General features: G+C 36.7%; 1 protein-coding gene across 5 annotated transcripts in view; it reads right to left on the bottom strand.

Annotated features, from left to right (window-relative positions):
- ADD3 (adducin 3) overlaps nucleotides 1-22,352 on the bottom strand; it is a 109,919-nt gene that overhangs the window by 85,647 nt on the left and 1,920 nt on the right. For 2 of the 5 annotated variants that reach the window (XM_039325168.1, XM_039325173.1), the window contains exon 1: nucleotides 21,850-22,139. The exons of 2 other annotated variants lie outside the window; for them this stretch is intronic. The gene's annotated coding sequence lies outside the window, so the exon portion shown is untranslated. Of the gene's footprint in view, nucleotides 1-21,849; nucleotides 22,143-22,352 lie in introns of those variants that run through there. One more of the 5 variants, XM_039325169.1, reaches the window with a different exon arrangement.

Raw genomic sequence — 22,352 nt, 5'->3', positions numbered from 1 at the left:
TAAAAAGCTAATAATGCATAAAATTCTAGGTATTGGTAGTCCTTGACTTACAATCATTTGTTTAGTGACTATTAAAAGTTACAATGCAGTTTCCCCATGGTCATATGATCAAAATTCAGATGCTTGGTAACTGGTTCATACTTATGACAGTATCAATGTCTTGGGGTCATGTGATCACCTCTAGCAACTTTCTGACAACCAAAATCAATGGAGAAGACAGATTCATTTAACAACTGTGTTATTAATTTTACAACTGCAGTGATTTACTAACAATTGTGGAAAGAAAGGTTGTAAAATGGGGCAAAATTCAGTGAACAACTGTTTTACTTAGCAACAGAAATTTTGAGCTCAATTGTGATCATAAGTCAAGGACTTACTGTATTAAAAAGAGCCAATCTACTTCTTGGCTCCTTGTTCTTAACCACAATTGTTAGCTCCACGCCTTTTGTTCTTAGCCACAATTGTTAGCTCCACGTCTTCAATCTGCCACTTGTTCCCCAGCAGTTTAAGAGAACAGTTATTTTAAAAAGTATTCCAGTGACCATCTTTTACTTATTTTCTGTAGAAAATACAAAAAATAACATTTTTTCAAAATTCTGAAATTGGAAATTTAGGGTTGTTTTTTTTTAAATATAAACATTAATTTAAAATTTTAAACTAGAAAAAAAAAGTTTGGTCTAGTGGTTAAGGTGTTGGCTTAGAAACTAGGAACCTGGAGTTCTAGTCCCACCTTAGGCATTAAAGGTTTGGTGACTCTGGGCCAGTCACTGTCTCTCAGCCAAACCCATCTCCCAAAGTTGTGGCTGTGTTGAAAATAGGAGAAGGAAGGAGTATTAGGTATATTTGCCACCTTGAATTATTTATAAAAATAATAAAGGATGGATAAAAATTAATAAACATTGATAGGTTTTTAATGCTACAAAAACAAGAGCATCTAAGAACAGAAACAATGCTTCCATATGAATTAGACATTAAGGCTGTATCTACATGTTCAGAAGTTTATTTAAACATTGGAGTGTGTAAAACATAGCAATTCAGCAACAAAACATCCATTCTCAAATTAGTCCAATTCAGTAAGAAAACTGCACTGAAACAATAACAAAATATGAAATGTTATGATAGTGGAATATTAGAAATTATGTTTGTGAAATATCTGGTTAGGTGTTTGACAAAAATGTCAAAACTGACATAATTGCCACCATAATTAGTGCAAGTAATAGAGATTCTGTAATCACTTCTCACAGGTTAGCATAGTTTCACCAAGCTTAAGTAGATTTTGATTGAATCATTCAGGCAAAGACTTTGCAAACAAATAGATTATCTATGCACCCCAGGCTTATGTAGCCCTAAAGATCATAATATTTCTTATATAATAGTAGTATTGTGTAGTATACAGTTGTTTTAATAATTTTATTTATAATTTTTAAAAATGGACACAAAAAGCTCGACTTCATCTTAAGTCTACGTAAGAAAGTTCAAATAGGTATCTTCCTTCTATCTCCTAGTCTAAACACCAGTCTCTTTTCTTTTTTTTTAATTACGGGTTATACAAAGCTTCTTTGTATGACTGTTTCTAGCCAGACTCCCTGCCCAACTGTCACTGTTGATTGTCAAGTGCAGCTCCTACTTGCCACTCTTCTCTTTCCCCACAACATTTTGTTCCCTGGACCCACTTATCTATACTCCAAAGCAGAGCTGGAAGAAAATGCAAAAGCTCTCTTGTCCCTCGACTTTGGGCATCACATTTAAAATGACATCTTACCACACTGCCCATATAAATAAATTGTTTAAACAATCCTATATTGCCAAATGTGCCACTGTTTACTTCAGTTATTTACTAATCCAGTTAGTAAATACCTCTCTAATTTTGCCGAATGTTCAAGACAAGTTCCTTAAATAGGTACAATGATTTTGTGAGTCTAGGAAGGAAATTTCAGCTGAATGAAAGTTAGAAAGTTAGTAAGCATTCAATCTGTAAAGAAAGGTAAGAAAGGGAACAAAGAAAGGTAAAAAAAATGGTAATAAAAGAAAGAAAAGTAATAGAGGAAAGGCAATAAAGGAAAGCTTACAAACTTTATCTACAAAGTTCACAAACTCTAATCTAAAAATCTACAAACAAGAAAAATATGAAATCAAAACACACACACGTACATGTACAACAAGGGATTGAGCTCCAGTGATATAAAGCTTAATACCAGGCCCAGAATGTTTTCTTCTGCCATACTGAGAAAAACCATTCCTTTTCCACATAATGTTAACCTTCTGAAATTCTATGAACCACGGTGTGACAGAAAACCTAAGCCTAGCACAAGCAAAAATTTTCTTCAGTTACTAACTTATCATATAAGTGCAAAACAACTACAATCATTCTTTGTTATTCTCTCTATTCCCAGCCTAATAAAGATGGGGGGGGGCACTTAGTTGTGTATAAAACAAGGATTCAGTCTTTAGTTAGAAAATAAATTAAAGCAACTGTTAAAAAAATAATTAAAAACACTTGCTAATTTCTGAAACCATTTTAACTGGCTTCAGAATTTCAATATTATTATTCTTAAGAATGAAAACTAAATAAACAATATTAAATTGTATACTACCACAGATAATATCCCAGTTACAAATAATTACAAGAAACCTTCATATCTAAGAATTTTAATACAATTTACAGTTTTCACAGTTAAAATGCATATAATTTTGCTGGCATTAATTTGTATGGATAATGAAGCAGAAATATGAACAAATGTCCATTATTTTGCTTGAACCTATCAATTGCCAAAATCAATCAATTGCCATGACTGCTCATAAATATTCTGTCAAGACAGTTTGGTATTTCACAAAGATATGCCAACTTCACACTCCCATCAATGAAGTTTTTTTTTATTATTATTTTCCAGAGCAAATGCAATATCCGCCCTAGAAATTGGCTTACTGAATATTCCCATGGCTGGTTTCAATCGAGTAACCATAGCAAAGGCTTGATATCTTAGTAAAATATCCAGACTTTCAAAAGTCTCCAGTTTTAAGTAAAAACACAATGGAACTAAGAACTAAAGTTCTTTTTAAAACACTACTAGCATGAAAACCATCCTATTTTGCAACTGCATATAATTCAAGGAAGCTTTGCAAAATTTGCAATGGAGGGGAAAATATATACAGCATATCTGTTTACTTAACTTTTTTAATTCCTAGAAGGAAGTAGTGTATTTTATTTCTCAACTTCCAGATTCCCTAGCTGTGATTATAATTCCCATCAATATCAGATTAGAAACAAATGGTTTGCTGGATGCAGCTGTATATATTTACATGTATTTTTAGGGCACAAACTGGGGAAACCAGCATCAGATCCTCAATCGATAGACACTTGATTAATCTACATTTCAAGTCCATTAGTAATAACTTTTAGAAGCACTTCCTTCATAAAATTCAAGAAAGTATCACAGGGGATAACTGTATCATTTAAAACCAAACATTTTATTAACAATACAAAATAGTAGGAGTATCTACTTGCTGGTGACAATAAATCAAAGTTAATTTGAAATTAATCGATTTAGTCTGTCCCTGTCTTTCTGTCTCTGTCTCTGTAATCTCTCTCTCTCTCTCTCTCTCTGTCCCTCTCTCTCTCCCTCTCTCTATATATAATATAAGAAAAACGAACACCAGGATAAAAATAAACAGGACTGTTAATATAAACAAGCCTGTGAGTAAAAAAGTTACTTACTGAGCTTTCATCAGCCAAACTACTGACGTCATCAGAGTTAGAATGCTAGGTGATTAGGGAGCTTGCCTATATACAGCTGCCTGTCTCTGCACCCGGATCCTCGAGTGCGTCATCGGCCCATTAGCTATGTTACTCTGCAATGTGTTAAATTGATTTTCATCCGGCAGCCTATTGGTGGATCTTATGATTGTAGCTCCCTCTCCCTGATCCTCCAAAGAACAACTATTCAAATGTTCCTGCTTCATACTCTCCCCTCCTTTTTTATCTCTCCTTCCAAGCTGTTTGTCATCTCCTCCCATAGCGCTCGTGCCGCCTCACCTGCAGCCCTGTCACTCCAGTCCTGCCAGTTGCTATCTTGTTGTGGTGTCACCTAGCCCCCCTCCTCTTTTGCCAGTTCGCTGTCTTCCCTAGGGATTGCAGCTTCCCATTTGTAGAGCCATGGTCTTGCTTTTGCACCGTATGGGATGGCCATCTACTCCGTGGATTACCACGTTGTTTCTCCCATCTTCTGAGAGTCTGGTATGCTGGTAGGAGGTCTATGTGCCAGTTGATGGAATTTTCATCCGAAAGCCAGGCTTCTTTGAGAAGGCGGCCACTCTTAGTGATCTCACGAGTTATGGTCTGTGCATTTTCCAGATCGAATGTATGGTTCAAATTGACCATGTGAGCCCACACTTGCGAGCGCTGCTCCTGCCTTTTGATTGCCAGTTTGTGTTCGTGGACCCTAGTCCTGAACCTTTTAGCTGTTTCCCCAACGTAATTGTAGGGGCAGTTTCTGCAATTATTTCTATAGACTATGAAAGACTGTTCACTGTTGGGGAGCGGCTCTTTGGGACGCATAAACTGGGTTCTTAGGGTCTGCTCTGGTCTATGGGCAATGCTCACATTGTGGGGGGCCAGCAGCTGAGCCACAAACACCACAGATGTAAGGTAAAGCTATCCGTGTGGCTGGTGTCATCTTTGCTCCGGAGAGTTGGGCCCTGCGAGGTTGACATGGTCTGCTGTAGCATCTCACAAATTTTGTAGGGTAACCATTAAGCCTAAATGTACGATATAGATGTTTTCTCTCTTCAATTTTGGCTCTCCCCCTGCTGCAATGGGAGTTAATTCATTTAAATAAAGTCCTAACACAACTAATTTTGTGTGCTGCAGGATGATTACTCCTGTAGTGTAGCATTCTACAAGAGTAATCATCCTGTAGCACACAAAATTCCCATTGCAGCACAGGGAGAGCCAAAATTGGAGAAAACATCTATATCATACCATACATTCGATCTGGAAAATGCACAGACCATAACTCGTGAGACCACTAAGAGTGGCCGCCTTCTCAAAGAAGCCTGGCTTTCGGATGAAAATTCCATCAACCGCACATAGACCTCCTACCAGCATACCTGACTCTCAGAAGATGGGAGAAACAACGTGGTAATCCACTGAGTAGATGGCCATCTCATATGGTGCAAAAGCAAGACCATGGTTCTACAAATGGGAAGCTGTGATCCCTATGGAGGACAGCGAAGTGGCAAAAGAGGAGGGGGGCTAGGTGACACCACAACGAGATAGCAACTGGCAGGACTGGAGTGACAGGGCTGCAGGTGAGGTGGCAAGAGCTGCTATGGGAGGAGATGACAAACAGCTTGGAAGGAGAGACAAAAAGGGAGGGGAGAGTATGAAGCAGGAACATCTGAATAGTTGTTCTTTGGAGGATCAGGGAGAGGGAGCTACAATCATAAGATCCACCAATAGGCTGCCGGATGAGAATCAATTTAACACATTGCAGAGTAACATAGCTAATGGGCCAATGACGCACTCGAGGATCCGGGCGCAGAGACAGGCAGCTGTATATAGGCAAGCTCCCTAATCACCTAGCATTCTAACTCTGATGACGTCAGTAGTTTGGCTGATGAAAGCTCAGTAAGTAACTTTTTTACTCACAGGCTTGTTTATATTAACAGTCCTGTTTATTTTTATCCTGGTGTTCGTTTTTCTTATATTTTTATTGATATGCCCAGGATTCGCATTTTTAATATTAAGGAGATTTTATATATATATATATATATATATATATATATATATATATATATATATATATATATATATATATATATATGTGTGTGTGTGTGTGGGTGTGTGTGTGTGTGTGTGTGTGTGTATTTGTTTTCTGAGGTTTTCGTGGGTATTTGTATGTAGGTCTTTGGTTGTTCGGGTTTTCTCCCGCGTAAAATTGGAAGTGTCTTGGCGACGTTTCGACGAAGTCCCATTCGTCATCTTCAGGCTGGTGTTTTCAGCTTCGTGCTTTGAGCAGCAATGTGTGGTCTTAGCTGTTTCTTCCTTTTAACTGCCAGTGGGGGTATGAACTGATTGGGTGGGAGCTTGGCTGTGTTCTGATTGGGTGGAGGTGTGTTCTGAATGGTTAGGGGCTTGGCTGTGCTCTGATTGGCTGGGGGAGTGTTCTGTTTGGTTGTGCTCAGGTTAGTCTGAGTTGCAGAGGGGTTTGAGATTTTGGGCTGCCTTGCTATTTTTTGGCTTCGCATTCGTGGTCGTGCTTCCTCTTCATGGAGGGTGTCAGTTTGCTTCATGTATGGATTGGAGGGGTTTAAAGTGGTCCCGCCTACCAGCCATTTGGAAACCCACCCTTATTGACAAACGACTCCCTAACACAAAAAATGATACCAGACCCACACTCACAAAAACCACACAGGTGTCACCACCACACATCCACGCAAAAAACAAACCCAAAGCCACACCGATGACGAGGCACGACCACAAACCAGAAGCCAGACCACAGCTGCATCATTAGCCACTTTAAACCCCTCCAATCCATACATGAAGCAAACTGACACCCTCCATGAAGAGGAAGCACGACCACGAACGCGAAGCCAAAAAATAGCAAGGCAGCCCAAAATCTTAAACCCCTCTGCAACTCAGACTAACCTGAGCACAACCAAACAGAACACTCCCCCAGCCAATCAGAGCACAGCCAAGCCCCTAACCATTCAGAACACACCTCCACCCAATCAGAACACAGCCAAGCTCCCACCCAATCAGTTCATACCCCCACTGGCAGTTAAAAGGAAGAAACAGCTAAGACCACACATTGCTGCTCAAAGCAAGAAGCTGAAAACACCAGCCTGAAGATGACGAATGGGACTTCGTCGAAACGTCGCCAAGACACTTCCAATTTTACGCGGGAGAAAACCCGAACAACCAAAGACCTACATATATATATATATATACACACACACACACACACACACACACACACACACACGCACACATACACACAATTTCAGATCAACTATATAAGTAAATATATAATTAACTTTGATTTATAGCCATTTGGTTATTGCTCCAAGGGCTCCAATCATGATTAGTGTAGGAACAGATTTCTTTTTCCATAAGTGTTCGACTTTCATCTGTAAGTCTTGATACTTCAGCATTTTTTCCAACTGCTGTTCTTCAATCCTAGCATCACATGGAATAGCAACGTCAATGAACTTTCTTCTTTTTATATCAGACATGCTATGAACAAGATGTCTGTCTATTTGGAACTAAACCTCTGGCAAAGTTTCCAATGAATAATTCTGACAATTCAGTTATAATACTGTTTATAATCAGTTTGTGAAATTTTGTTATAGCCATTGATTGCCGATTCATTATTATTATTTTCATTTAATTATATATCACTGTTGCTACCTAAAATAAAAATTGGCAAGCGAAAGCTGAACCAGATGTAGTATCATATAATTCCAACGAGTCCAACATCCTACTCAGTGCAGGATTAGGGTTAAGGATCAAAATTTAAACAAGCCTTGTGGCTGTTTAGTAACTAACTAGAATATACGCAAAGAAAGGGATACAGTACCTGAGGAAATAGTTTCACTCTTAAATTGCTCTAATTGTTAGAAAGCCTTGCTTTACTCACTTCAGTTTGATGATGAACTATTGATGAGGATTCTTTTAGTACAGATAGTCCATTGCTAAGCAAGACAATTGTTAAGTGAGTTTTGCTCCACTTTACAACCTTCCATACCACAGTTATTAAGTGAACTGCTGCAGTTAAGTTAGTAACACAGCTGTTAAGTAAATCTGGCTTCTCCATTGACTATGCTTGTCAAAGGTGATCATATGACCCTGGAACACTGCAACTGTCCTCCATCAAGATGCTGCAACAGTTGTTTAAAAAATGGCCATAAGTCCCTTTTTTCAGTGCTGTTGCACTTTCAAATAATCACTAAACAAATTGTAACTCAGTTATAAGTCGAAGACTATCTGTATTTGGTTTTATGTGTAAGACAGATATTGATGATCATATATTTTTCTATAGAATTTTCTCTTAGATAGGAGGAAATTTCTCCAGAATTTGAATAGTACAAGATATCTCAATAAACAACTCTTTAATGGAAAATCCTTCAACCTCTAGATCACAAACTACTGATGTACAAGATAGGATATTATAGAACAGTGGTGGCGAACCTATGGCACGGGTGCCAGAGGCAGCACTCAGAGCCCTCTCTGTGGGCATGCACAGCGTCACCCCAGTCCTAGGCCTTCAGCTGGGTTTTATAAAACCTTTTCGCTTTAGGCCTCCGCCACCGTGTGCAAAAAAAAGAGGTTCAATCAGTCAATTTCAACTTCTCACGGGGAAAAAAAGGTCTTGCAAATTTGGAATTGATTGATTGAACTTTTTAGTCCCAGCCAGTCTGCTGTTACCACCTCAGTCACGACCACCCAATGGGCCACACCCACACAGCACCCAACGATGCATAAGTGGGTTTTGGGTTGCAGTTTGGGCACTTGGTCTCTAAAAGGTTCATATTGTTATAGAACAATAGCTCCACTTCACCGAAATCTAATTGTCCTTGAAAAGATAAAAGGTCTCTTAGGAACTTGAATGAAGTTGTTCTTTTATTTATTTATACATAGAAGCAGTCTTCTTTCTCTCTTTTTTTTATATGAGGATTTTTTTAAAAAAGTCTGCTATTTAGTCTTGAGAAAGGAGTTGGGGATGGATGGACAGAAATTACACAGACTAAAATAACCAAAGTCAAGCAACACTGTAATCATGCCATGATTTTGCCCTCCTTTGTCTCTCCCTCTAATCTTTTTTTTAAAAACTTTCACTTACTGTATTTTGATGAAGCTTTTTTATATAGATTTACAAGAGGAGGGAGTCCTTTCAATTCTTTTGTATTAGACAAAATCACATGCTAAATTTTAAATAACACTGAAAGCATAAAACATATTTATCACATCACCCTATTTATTTTCTTACAGCTGCTATACAATTTTCATGTTTTTATTTATGCATTTCACATTTTGCCAGGTTAATTTGAAATTATACCTGTGTTACTATCAATGTTAATATAAAATTTCAACTATATCAAATTCTAAACATTTAATGAGTTGCCCATACATGTATGAAGGAGGGACTTTATGGCCATAAATTAACATACAAAACCTACTGATTTCAATGGAGGAAACAATGGTTCTCAAACTTTACTTCACCATGGGCTCCCTTTAGATATCTTTTGTGGCAATGGACTATGGCCATGGACCCCCAAGATGTAACTTGATTTAAATCATAACATTTCTTCAAGCCTTCACAGACCCCGAGACATCGCCCCCCCCAGGGGTCTGCGGACTACAGGTTGAGAACCACTGCTCTATGCTATTGGCCTCTGAAATGTAGCAATTACCAAACAATTCTCCGCTCACTCTCAATGAAAATACTATTTCTTATCAGAAAACCACTTTAGTAATATCATAATTTATATCAGGTGATTTGGACTGCATTAATCCTAATTTAGTCACAAACAAATTACAGGCTGAAAGTAAACCTGATGTTTAAAATGGATTCCTGGCTGCAAGTAAAGGCACATGTGTTGTTCATCATAGTACTTGTTCATTATGCCAAGAACTTATGAGCAATTGCTTTCATACTTGTTTATTGAATACAAAACCAAATTTTATTAATTTAAAGATTCTTCAAGCAGCCACAGCTTGTTTACGAATATGTAAGACTGACGGGAGGTGGGTAATCAAATGTCAGTTCATGCATTATAAGAATAATGCTTCTAACAAATTCCATTTCTTTCAGTTCCAATGTATTTTGGGGAAAAAACAGAAGATTTTATCATCAATTATAAAAGCTAATTTGCTAACATACAGAGAATAATACAATTTCTACCTGGTGCCTTTTATATTTTACCAGTTTTTTATCTATTAATATTGTGAGGAATTGTTTTTGATCTGAAATACATTGTTCTCAATAACAATAAAAACTAAAAAGGGGAAAAAAGCTGAATTATGCTACCATATTTGTATCAGTACCTTATCAAACTAATATTTTAATGTTAAGTAATTCAATATAGTAGTAAAGTGAAGTATTCACTCAGTAATTTAGCTATTTTAATATTTTAGTCACAAAATAATTTTAGGGATTCAGTTTAAAGCACACATATATTTTTCAATATTCTTTGTATTTACACTGTATTTGTATTTGCTTCATTTTGAATCTCTCAATTTACTTAGAAATTGTTATGTATCTTTAGCTAAGTTCTGTTAAGTTGTATCTAAGAAATACATGTACTTCTAACCAATGGCCACAATAAAGGTGTTCATTCATTCTCATACATATTTTCCTGTTACCTACAGCCTTTTCACTTCATTATTCCATCAAGCATTATTCCATCTCTATCACATTGTAACATCATGTACTTCTGTGGCAGTTGTAACATAAGACTTCTCATTTTGTTCCAAAGATCCTTTTTATTATTTACACATTTGTTTCATAAAATCATTTATCTCCCAATACTTTTTTCATACAGGATCCATCCTTTCTCTTTCTGTAATAATTTTACTTTCACTTTAATTTTTTCACCTGTCTCCTTTTCTTCTGTTTCTATGTTCCAAAATTTACCTTTGACACTTCCAAATAATTGTCTGTTCCATATTCAGAACTTCATTTTCAAGATGCCCTGTATCAAAAATTATCTTAACTTTCTATCATAAACAAACAATTGCATTTGTATTAATTCCAGAAAACAAAGAATCTATCTCAATTCTGACCATACCAATTTTCTATTATTAGGGAACATAATTGTTATAAATTAATGTCCTTTTAGTTGTTGGTCATGGTGACTGGAAAAATCTGGATCTTTGAAAAGGTTTTTAGAGCATATCAAAGGATCTACCAAAAAATCACTCAAGTTGTATTCTCTTATGTCTGGAGCACTGCATGACGTACCTTATTAAGCCCCATGATGCCAAAAGACATGATAGACAACTACCTTCTGTAATGGTTCCTTTCCAAAATCTCAAGAGAGGAATAGACAAGTAAAAAAATGCACTTTATAGTTAAAAGCAAAGTGTTCCTATGCTATTGCAAAAAAAAAAAAAAGCATAGATGTATTTAGTCACAAGTTAAGCCTGACATTATTTTACTTTTATAACAAGCAATGCAGTGTCATGTTACCATAAAGTTACAAATTAAATATGTCAAAGACCATTCATTCCAATATACCTATCTGCAGGTTTGACTATCACATTTTCGTTTTTCTGAAATGCAATGAACTAAGTTTTCTGTTTAAAGACAATTACTAAGTTTTCTGTTTAAAGATAATTATCTTTATGTAGTGAGTTTTTCGTAGTGGTTTTTTTAAATCATTTATTCTCCTTGGTAGTGCAACCCATGCTATTCAAACTCTTCAAGGAATTCTAAATGAAAAGAATTACCAATATAACATTTACACACCTAGCGTTTTGTAGCACAATGCTGCAATAGTTAAATGCTTCTGGTTAAGAGTTTCAGCAACTATTTGTGGCTGTTAACAAAGGACCTACCTGCACAGCTGAATTATAAATTATTATTTTTGATATTATACCTCAATATTGTTAAGGAGATTGTTTGGCTGTAATAATGCATTTTAATTTCAATATATTGTTATAATAATGTATTCAAGATGCTAACTGCAGTCCCCTGGTTGAACACATGCCAAGAAATCAGAGCAATGGTAATTTAAATTCTTATTTTGCATAGATCTACATATGTCGTGGCTACTAGAGATTATGGAGAAAGAGAGAGATGTATTTTGGAATCTGCAAGATCCCACACTGAAATATGAAGAGCTTTAAACAATCTCACCTGTTTGACTCTGATTTGCACTACACTTGAATGAAGTATATAAAACAATGAAATATAATTTTTCTACAGAGGCAGCAGGGATAGATTCAGTAATTACTGTAATAAAAAGATTACCAAGTTAAAGAAGGTATTAGTTCCTAGTAAATTCCTAGCGACCACATTGTTCAGTTTTCCTGACTGTGCTATACAAGTGATTTGTTACTGCTTGCTTCCAGTATGTTTTTTTACAATTCTCAGTCTAACCCACTATTCTGTAATTGTTGGGTGATCCCATACAATTACAAACCAAATCTGACAGTGGTTATCTTCCAAGATCACCAATCAATAAGGTGCTGCCATCTGTTGAGGCTATCTAAAAAAATACACAGTATTTTAAACACAAGGAAGTTAATGTTAAAAATAAACATTATGATATGTAAAGGTATTGTGGTTAGCAATGGTTTCCCTGAAAACTCAAAATGTAAGTCAATTATTAACAGTTATGACAATTATATGCCATTAGCAAGCCAATTTAAATTGAAGAATAAAACATTCAGATTATGAAATGTATTTTACAACTTACCAATAAGTTATAGGTTAACTGATGATAGTAAAATTTGGAAGCAATTCATGAAACGTTTTACACCTTGAATTTGATAATTTCATAACTGTCAATCTTTCTCTTTTTGACTGAAATGCCTTTATAAACTTTCTCTCCTTTCACCTGCTCATGTCCCAGCATGACATACTTTTGAACTATCCGACTTCTTCTACCTTTTCTTCTTTCTTTTTTCTCAGGTGTCACTATCAATATCCAAGCAAGGCATATCCTACTGCCTCATATCCCCACTGTTCCCAGTATCATCCTTTCATTCCCTCTTGCATTGGTGGTGGCCAGTTTCTTGAATGCATTTTCCAAACTCAGCAGACTGCATAAAGGTTCTAGTCAGTCAAAACAATAATGGACAGTAGTAGTGTTCATTAGTAGTAGTCCCATAAATAAATAAATCTTTTTTGTTATTGCTCCCAAGCAGAAACATGCAAAATTTCTTAGATTGTGACAACATGCACAAAATTACACAGGAAGAAAGAATTTTTTCTTCCTGAAAGTTTTATTTTTTTGCAATTGAAATTTCTATTGCCTTCAAGGCAAAGAACTATCCCCTAAACCTAATTAAGATTGGAATAATTAACTTATCCATATTATTGCAGTCAAATTGGCTAAATGACTCTTTCCAATTGTGTAATTCTAACATATTGTTATCATGGGCTTGTTACCTCTCTGTTCTTAATGTTAAGAACAAAATTAAAGTTTTCCTTCTTTTCCCTCTCTCTTGGGCAGGCAGTGAGTTTTATGAGGTGGCTGAAGAGAATAGAGTTTGACTTACATTAAACACCACCTTTTTCCCATTTCTGATTTTAGCTTATGATAAATATCCCAGAAAAAGAAGACTACCTGTTTCTTAAGCCTATATTTTTCTTCATCAACTGAAACATGAAAACACTCAAACTCAGTTTGAAATTTTTTTATATATTAAAATCTGTTTTAATTTATCAAGTTAACCCAACACTTAATCATTCATAGGCATGTATCTTTCTGTGAATATGTAGGTCTTAGAAGTTTATATATACTAACAAGTGTCATGATTTTTAAATATTCCCTCAAAATCAAGGTTAACCATAAAATTGTCAGCCAGCTATCAAGGAACTCACACTTTCCCTAGAACTGATGTGGAAATTTGACTAGACCTCTGGTTTCATTTTAGTTTGTATCTACCACCATCTTCCACAATTCTTTTCATTTTAGATTAGATTAGACACATTCCTTCAATAAGAAAATTACATTTGGATTTATTTTTATTGTGCACTTATGTACTTACAATGTCATCCTTCATATGTATTATAATATCCCCGCTGCTGGATTCTTGCCAATCAGCTAGCTGGCTCCCAGCTGAAGCAGCAAGTTTTAAAATGCAAGGCCGCGCTGGCCGTGCGGTCCAAAATGGCGGCCGCACGCCAAGAGCGGTAGCGCACAGGGGGCCTTGGGACCGAGGCTCCGATGGCGACCCTCTTCTGTCCCAGCGATGTCTCCCCTTCATCTAGCTGGTCTCCTGTGGGCGATGGGCGTGAAGGAGGCTGACTGCGCAGTCCAAAAATGGTGGCTGCGATCGGCGTGCCAAAAACGGGACTGCAGCAGCAGCCTGAGGCCGGCGTTCAGCTGGCTGATTTGAGGCTGGCTTCCAGCTGGCTGGCCCTTAGCTGGCTGGTGAGGGTCCTCCGTTCCCTGCCAGGAACGCTGAGCCCAGGGCTTTAAAGTGAATGAAATTAAAATTAAATTAGAGTAAATTAAATTTAAATTCAGTTTAACTAAAGTCCTAATCTAATTTGAGGGAATAAAGTCCCCTGGGCATTTGGGGCAGCGCTGATCCCAATGTTGAAATTAAGGGAGAGAATCCACGAAGGGGAAAAGGGAAAGTTACAACCTGTCCAGAAGTCTGATAAGGGAGCCAACCACAATTGTGTCCTGCTGGGCTGAAGACTAAGTCGTGTCTGGGATACCAGGGCCCAGCAGGAAGCATGGCTACTTTGTCAGACTTACAGGTGAAACTCGAAAAATTAGAATGTCATGCAAAAGTTCATTTATTTCAGTAATGCAACTTAAAAGGTGAAACTAATATGAGATAGACTCATTACATGCAAAGCAAGGTAGTTCAAGCTGTGATTTGTCATAATTGTGATGATTATGGCTTACAGCTCATGAAAACCCCAAATCCACAATCTCAGAAAATTAGATTACATGCAATCAATAAAACAAGGATTGTACATAGAACAATATCGGACCTCTGAAAAGTATAAGCATGCATATGTACTCACTACGTGGTTTGGGCCCCTTTTGCAGCAATTACTGCCTCAATGCGGCGTGACATGGAAGCTATCAGCCTGTGGCATTGCTGAGGTGTTATGGAAGACCAGGATGCTTCAATAGCGGCCTTCAGCTTTTCTGCATTGTTCGGTCTCATGTCTCTCATCTTTCTCTTGGCAATGCCCCATAGATTCTCTATGGGGTTCAGGTCAGGCGAGTGTGCTGGCCAATCAAGCACAGGAACCCTTTGCAGATGTTATGGCTTAATTAGCTGATGAGAGTGGGACACTTTGAGCCTAGAACAGTGGTTCTCAACCTGTGGGTTGGGACCCCATTTGGGATTGAATGACCATTTCATGGGGGTCACCAAACAACACAGCCCGCCATTTTTTCCCCTTTTCCTTAGCTGTGCTACTCCCTTTTATTCTATTGGCTTTTGAAAGCCAATAGAATAGACTCTCTTGAATAGAGTCTAATTCTATTGGCTTTCAAAAGCAAATAGGAATTGTCCAGGCTGTCTCTGCCCTGCTGAGCCCGCCAAAAGTCCCATTCTGCAAATGGTGCTGCACCAGTTGAGTAGTCCTCGACTTACCACCGGTTGAGTAGTCCTCGACTTATGACCGGTCAGGGGTCACGGCATTAAAAAGGTTGAGAACCACTGGCCTAGAATATCGAACCTTTACACAATATTCTAATTTTCTGAGATTGAGGATTTGGTGTTTTCATGAGCTGTAAGCCATTATCATCTCAATTATGACACATTACAGCTTGAACTATCCTGCTTTGCATGTAATGAGTCTATTTCATATATTAGTTTCACCTTTTAAGTTGCATTACTGAAATAAATGAACTTTTGTACGATATTCTAATTTTTGAGTTTCACCTGTAGTCTAATTGGGCAGGAAGACAGTCTAAACCTATTCATGGATTCTCCATCCTCATGCTGGAGAAAGGAGGCATTATTTCCATATACAACTTTAATATATATTATATAATATATAATATATATCCTTACAATTACCACTATTTTATTGTTAACCGATATTTTGTACAACAGGTTCTTGTGAAACCTGCAGCCAAAATATATCCAAAGGTCGCCTAGTAAGAGAGATTTATTTTCTCTAATAAAATCTCAGGTCAAGTAGTATATGCAGTACTAATACACTTCTTTATACTAGTCACAGGAAGCAGCATATAATTTATATTACAAAGGTGGAAAATGAGATTATCTGTTTTTGTATGTTTAATGTTGGAATTCTACATGATAGCAAACTTCACTTTAATTTGCTAATTTGTCTTAAAAAAAGGCAATGCAAACAAGTTCTGTATCATTGCCAAAAAAGCTTTAAGTCCCCAAATGGTGAATAATATGGGCTTAAAGAGCTATTTACCATTTTAATTTATAGAAGTCAATCATTATTTATTCTAATGCTGGGGTAAGCATGTTAATAATCTAAAAAACTGATTTTTATTCAAGGCAGCTTACAACAATTAAAAGATTTTTATATATTTTTTCTTCACACATGAACAAGTGATATTTAAAATCTCAAAGTAGTAGGGTGCTACTGTGTGCTTATAGCTGGCATATAATTTGAATACCATAGTCTTAATCTGCAAGTATCTTTGGCAGCTTTTTAGCATATTACATTGCTGAAAATATGAATGACTGCTATCATCTTTTATGACCATAACTTTCCCTAAATGTCTAGAATGGATTAATAAGTCACCGTATTGATTTATTTCTTTTTGGTTTAGTAGGAAATATAAACTCAGACAATGTGGTTCATTAACCATGATTTATAGCTTAGCATTGTCTGAAATAAACCATTATGTCTTACTCAACAACCTTAAACTATGTTAAGTACAATGTCTAAGTTCAGCCCTGTTTTCTTGTTCTGGCATCTAAAGAATATATGAATAGATGATAGATCTCCCATTCATTTGTTCTGTCTGCAAATACACATAAGTAGAAGGAGAAAGTCAGAATTTTATTTTACTTTATTTTACTTCCCTTCACAGATAGGCATTGTTCTCACAGACTTATACTTTCTGTCTCCAATCAAACAGAAATGGAGAGTTCTGGAAAAATGTCATCATTTCAATCTATTTTATGTCTTAAATGGCATAAATAACTTAAATCTTAAACATACATATTATATAAAAATAGTACTTTTCATGTATCCTTCTCCTCCTCTGTAATAATAAAGTAAATTATTTAAGATAGTTATGAGTGAATTATTAGTGGAAGAAATTAGTAGTAAAAGTTTTTCCCTTACTCCTTATCTTGAGATCATTCATCACTATGCTATATGTAGTTTAAGGACTTGATAAAGACTGGCTATCCACAGCAAAATCAACTGCATACTGTCTAGTGAGATTGAGACATTGTGACTGCCCAGTTCCCAAGTCTGAGAAGCAGATACATAACCTGTTCTGCATAGGGCCACAACTGCATCAAAGCAAGTGTACAGCTTAGCAATGCTGTCAACACTTCTTTAACTGATGAACATATTTTCCAGGGACCATGTAGCTACTGGGAGAGCACAGGAAAAATGCAGTTTCTCTAACAGCCACTGATTAGCAATTCACTCACCCACGCACAAGCCAAGGCACTTTTCTTCCTTCAGATTAAAAAAGTGTACATCCTTCTCATGATCTGCTGAGTTTGAAGTGCTGCTCATCATCTTCCATTTTTCTTGGATAAATATAGCCTGCATGAAGTAATCTATGCCCTGATAAACTTCATGTTACCTTGCTATAAAGTAATTATTTTGTCCCATTTCTCTTCATGAATGAACTCTGAAAAAAACTTGTACTCTACCGGAGGAACCACTGATTTTTTTGCTGGTTATATAGTATTAACTGTTGATTGGTATGATGGGATATGTTTAGGAAAAGATATGAGAATATGGAATATGGTTTGGCCTGGGAGCAAATATTAAAGTAAGAATACTGGCGGGGGAAGATACAATGAGAAGTTGTATGCCAATATATTACTTCCCCGTTACTCATTTTTATAAAAAATGTGAGAAGTCATGTGCGGCATGAAGCATAGCAGAATCTAAAGAAACTATCCACTTGCAAACAATAACAGGTTAAACTAGCACAGTATTATTTATGAAGATTTCTAAAAAGATCAAGACCTTGACATTTGAATTCTGTACCATGCTAACACATAATACATCTTTAAGTCTAAAGATGTTTCAAGTTTTACATTTTATATCTGAATATTTAGAATTTTATAAAGATTAACCAATACCTAAAGCTGAAATATATTTCAGGCATTACATTACAGGTAAGATTCTCAACATCATGAAAAATACATAATCCATGAAATATAGCTTTAGCTATCTTCATAAGTTCAAAGAGACAGTATACATTACACATCCTGCCTCTTATGCCTGCTCAGCTGATTAACTGTTATTTTTTCTTATACTAGTGAAGTAATAAATACTAGTGAGAAACCTGTCAGGAACAGAACAATCACAGAACGATTCATTCCCTCCCAGTTTCCATCAAACAATAGTAGACACCTGCAGAGAAAAGATGAATGTCATATTCTGGCCGGCAGCCAATGTCATGGGTTTGAACATCTGCAGGATTGCATCTGCAACCTAAATAAAAGAATTCGGATTCACCACAGTACAAAAACTGGCAGCAAAAACTATGACAATCACTGATTCTTTTTAAAAGCAGTTTAAAACAGCAGTTTAAGCTATAAAAAATACTTATGTGAAGACGTGCTATCACTGGCAAGATTCCATGTCATGATGGAAAACCCAAATGCATGATAGATATGAATGTTTTCTTTAGAAACAAGTCCTTCATACTATGATAAATGTGTTGTAATCCAATGCACATATAGTATTACTTTTGGGACACTATGCCATTCATTCCAAGGGTTCCCAAAACTATTCTAATGTGATAGAGATATATTAATATTTCCAACCACTAAAACATAGGGAAGACACTGTTATGAAGGAATCCAAAAAAGTTTTCTCAACAATTCTCTATAATCCCCATTTCTAATCTATTTCTAGAGAAATATTACAGTACCGTTTGTTCTTAAGGAAGCAAGTCAATTTTTACAAAAAAACAATAGCAATATAACTCCATGATTTTAGATATCACATTAAAGTTTTTATCTGTTACTTTTCTGAAAATGTACTGACATCTGTTTTTTAAAAAACATTTATTATTAATAATCATCCATCCTGATTTTAAAACCAACAAGCTAACAAAAACTATCTATTTCTCTTGTACACCAAATAGGGCAAGCAATGGAATTAAATGTAAGCTAAACATCTCATATTTAAATCCAACATACTTGATTTCTCTTTAGATAAAATGTTTTCAGCTAGGCAGTGTTTATTTTCTTAATTAGAAGCATAAGTTATCAAAATGTAGATAATAAAGAAAATAAAGGAATGTGATTTATAGACTTCTGAAGACTTTAGCTTCTGAAAAATTTGGGTTTTTTAAAACTATGTGTTTTAAACTTAATTCATTTCTCTACAATAGAGAAAACCAAAAATGTTCACACAACACTTTTTCTGGAAAAAACTTTGTTTTCCATAGCACCTCTCTCTCTCTGAGAGAGAGAGAGAGAGAGGGAGAGGGAGAGGGAGAGAGAGAGAGAATCTTTCAACCTACAGACATATTTGACCTAGTCCTAGGACAATTATAATTTCTGAATTACTGTTTAAGTATATCCCGCTTGTTAAAAGACAATAGCAATAATGTATATCATGATATCATGGTCCAAAAGACAGCATTTGCAAACAGAATAAATCACAGTTAAGATGTATACTGTATGTACAGCACATCACTATATTGCAGGCCTTAATAATGAATGATCTTAGAGGCCTAAAACAACCATTAGCCAAGTACATTCTGTTTTATATTTTCATGTTAAGTGGTAAAGCTACATTACTTGACAATATTTTTATAACATTGAAATATGATATGGACATTGATACTTTCTTACTATTATTATCAATTTAATAATGATTAAGCTTTTGTTTTTGCCTAAGATTGCAGAAAGTATTATTTCAAATACTTTGCAAGATGAAATATATGAAAAGTACTGCATAAGTCTGTAGCTTTAACTTGGATAACACTTTATTAAATACTGAAAAGAAACTAAGGAGTTTTGGTTCTTTGAAACAATGACTTTTAATTACAATCTTCAACAAAACATAATAGAAATGAGCTTTATCTGGTGTTAGTTTTGCAAAGTAAAATGCTCTTTTATCATGTAAAGTAATCCCCTATATTTATTTTCAACTCTGTATGCAATATTACACTGTATTCCAGAACTTTCTTGAGAACAGGCAACAGAATTTCATTTTAATGTGTACCAGTGTGCTCACAGTAAAAAAATTACAATAATAGTTATCTTATCAATCTTATTTTTTATTTCCCCAATACTGAGAAATATCTTTTTAGGAGACAAGAAGAAAATAAATGAAAGCCAGACACTCTTTCTTGCAAAAAACAAACATTTCTTTAAATACCTTACAAGCTTAGGCATATATAAAAAGCTGAATATTTCTGAAAAGTCACAAAAGACAGCCTCTTATAAAATTTCACCCAATGTAACATGCTAGCAAATGGACAGTACATGTTAAAAAGGAAATGTGTATTATTCAAACACTGAAATCTAGAAAAAGTAAATTGAGAATTTATAAAGCATTTTCACACTATTGTGTTCCAATACAGAACATTTAACTTATATTACTTACAAAAAATGTAGATGTGCAATAACATTTGTAATCAGAAGAACTGTAAAATCTATCAAGTTACATTGATAGATCTGTTGTATAGAATGCTATGTTTATGTGAATACTCCATTAGATATAACTGGGCCTACTTTCAAAGAAAGAGGGTAGGACAAGGCTACAAATAATTGGTACAAAAATGGGCTAGCTTCCACTTAGCAATTAGTGGATTTATCTCTGCTTTCCTAAAAAACGACTTCAGCACCTCAGGCATATATGTGCAGAGGTATGTTGGCCAATTATACATTCCATAGACATGAAACATGAACATTACCTAGCATCCTATCTTCCATTATTTAACAGTATAATCCAGAAACAAAAGTGCAGGACAGATCCTACAAAACTAAAAGCATGAACAGTGCATTCTGTACAAATAAGTAAAGCATCAATTGCCACTGTATTCCAGAGTTTCCTGCAGCAGGCAAAAGAATATCAACACAAAAATCCACCTCACAAGGTAAACATAGAAGATACTGAGATTTTGGTGCATATGGACCACAGTGAATAATCCAGTGCCATTTATTTATAAGACAGAACACTAATTTGTATTGGCTACATTGGCAGCCACACTAAATGAAACATTGTAGTCCAGTTACAAAATAAGACTTTATGAAGGTGACTCCAAGTGTAATTAGCACATAAAGCCTAAATTACAATTTTCAAGGCAGCAGTAGCAATATCCCCAAATCTAAATAGCAACCCCAATCTTAAAAGCCTGCGTGTTCTTTCATATAATTACTGAAGAGAAAGGACCTAAAATTGAACTCTCCGAAGGTCTGCAAAACTGTATTAAGAATAGCCATGGATCAGAAGAGTCTCTACTTAGTTACACCATCTTAGTATGTGACAAACTTCGTAGCAAAACCTAAGCAAAGGTGACTTTAAAGTGAGTTAAGCAAATGGCTCTTCCTCTGCCGATGATTGATTAACTGCCCCGTCCTCTCCCATCCTTTAAAAAAAAAACGACCATATTCAGGAAGGAATACTCATTTAACTAGTCCGGTGTATATTCGGCTCTTTTTATTTGCAAATAAGCCTCCCAGAAGCTCCCACTCTTTGCCATGGAAACTCCTGCATTCGTTTTAGTATACCCACATTCCTGACTCTCTCTGCCTTGCATTATTTGCTAGCCTCATCTTTTTTCTTTTTCTTTTTGCCAAAGCCATTTCGATGGCTTCCGAGAACCTGTCCCACCCTTAAGATACCCTTCCCTCCAAAAACCAAACAAAACGCAGTGCAAAAATAAACAGCCAGCAAGAGCAGAACAGTACCGCCACGTTCAATCCTCCTTCGGGTTGCTGGCGAGAACCACGGCGGCAGAACCCAAACCAAGCCAGTCCCACCCCCTGCCCTGCTCCGAAGGCCTCACCTATCTCTTCTTCCCTCGGCTGAAAGGGGTGCAGAGGCTGCTTCGTGTTTCCCTCTTGCTGCCTCTGCCGCTCTGGCTGGTTCGCCGGGGAGCAGCACCTCCTACGGAGGAGGGCCGGGCCTGGCCAAAGCCACGAGGGGGCGGAGTGGGCCGTTCAGTGGCTGGCAGGAAGGGGCTCGCAGGCCGGACTGAGTGGCAGCGCTCCTTCCGCCCACACCGGTTCCCGACCTGGAGTCCTCGTTGCAGACTCGGCCTTCTTTCTCCAAGGGGTGGGGCGGGACGACCTGGGGAAGGTGCAGCCCGCCAGGGAGATGAAAGGTTTGGGGCTTCAAGACATTCTCCCGCTCCGCAGCCGGAGGAGGGAAGCGGCCCAGAGCGGAGGCTTCTTTATCTCCCCGCAGCTACGGACGACGCCTGAAGGCGGAGACTCTCCGACCAGTGAACCGGAGGGTGGTCCTCTTTGGGCGCGCCGGCCAGCAGAACGCCTTGCTTTTCCCCGCCGC

The sequence above is a fragment of the Crotalus tigris genome, unplaced genomic scaffold, assembly GCF_016545835.1.
Source record: "Crotalus tigris isolate CLP2741 ecotype Arizona unplaced genomic scaffold, ASM1654583v1 scf7180000024319.607755, whole genome shotgun sequence".
Classification (NCBI taxonomy): Eukaryota; Metazoa; Chordata; class Lepidosauria; order Squamata; family Viperidae; genus Crotalus; species Crotalus tigris.
Note: the sequence above shows the minus strand (reverse complement) of the source record. Positions and strands in the feature narration are given on the sequence as shown.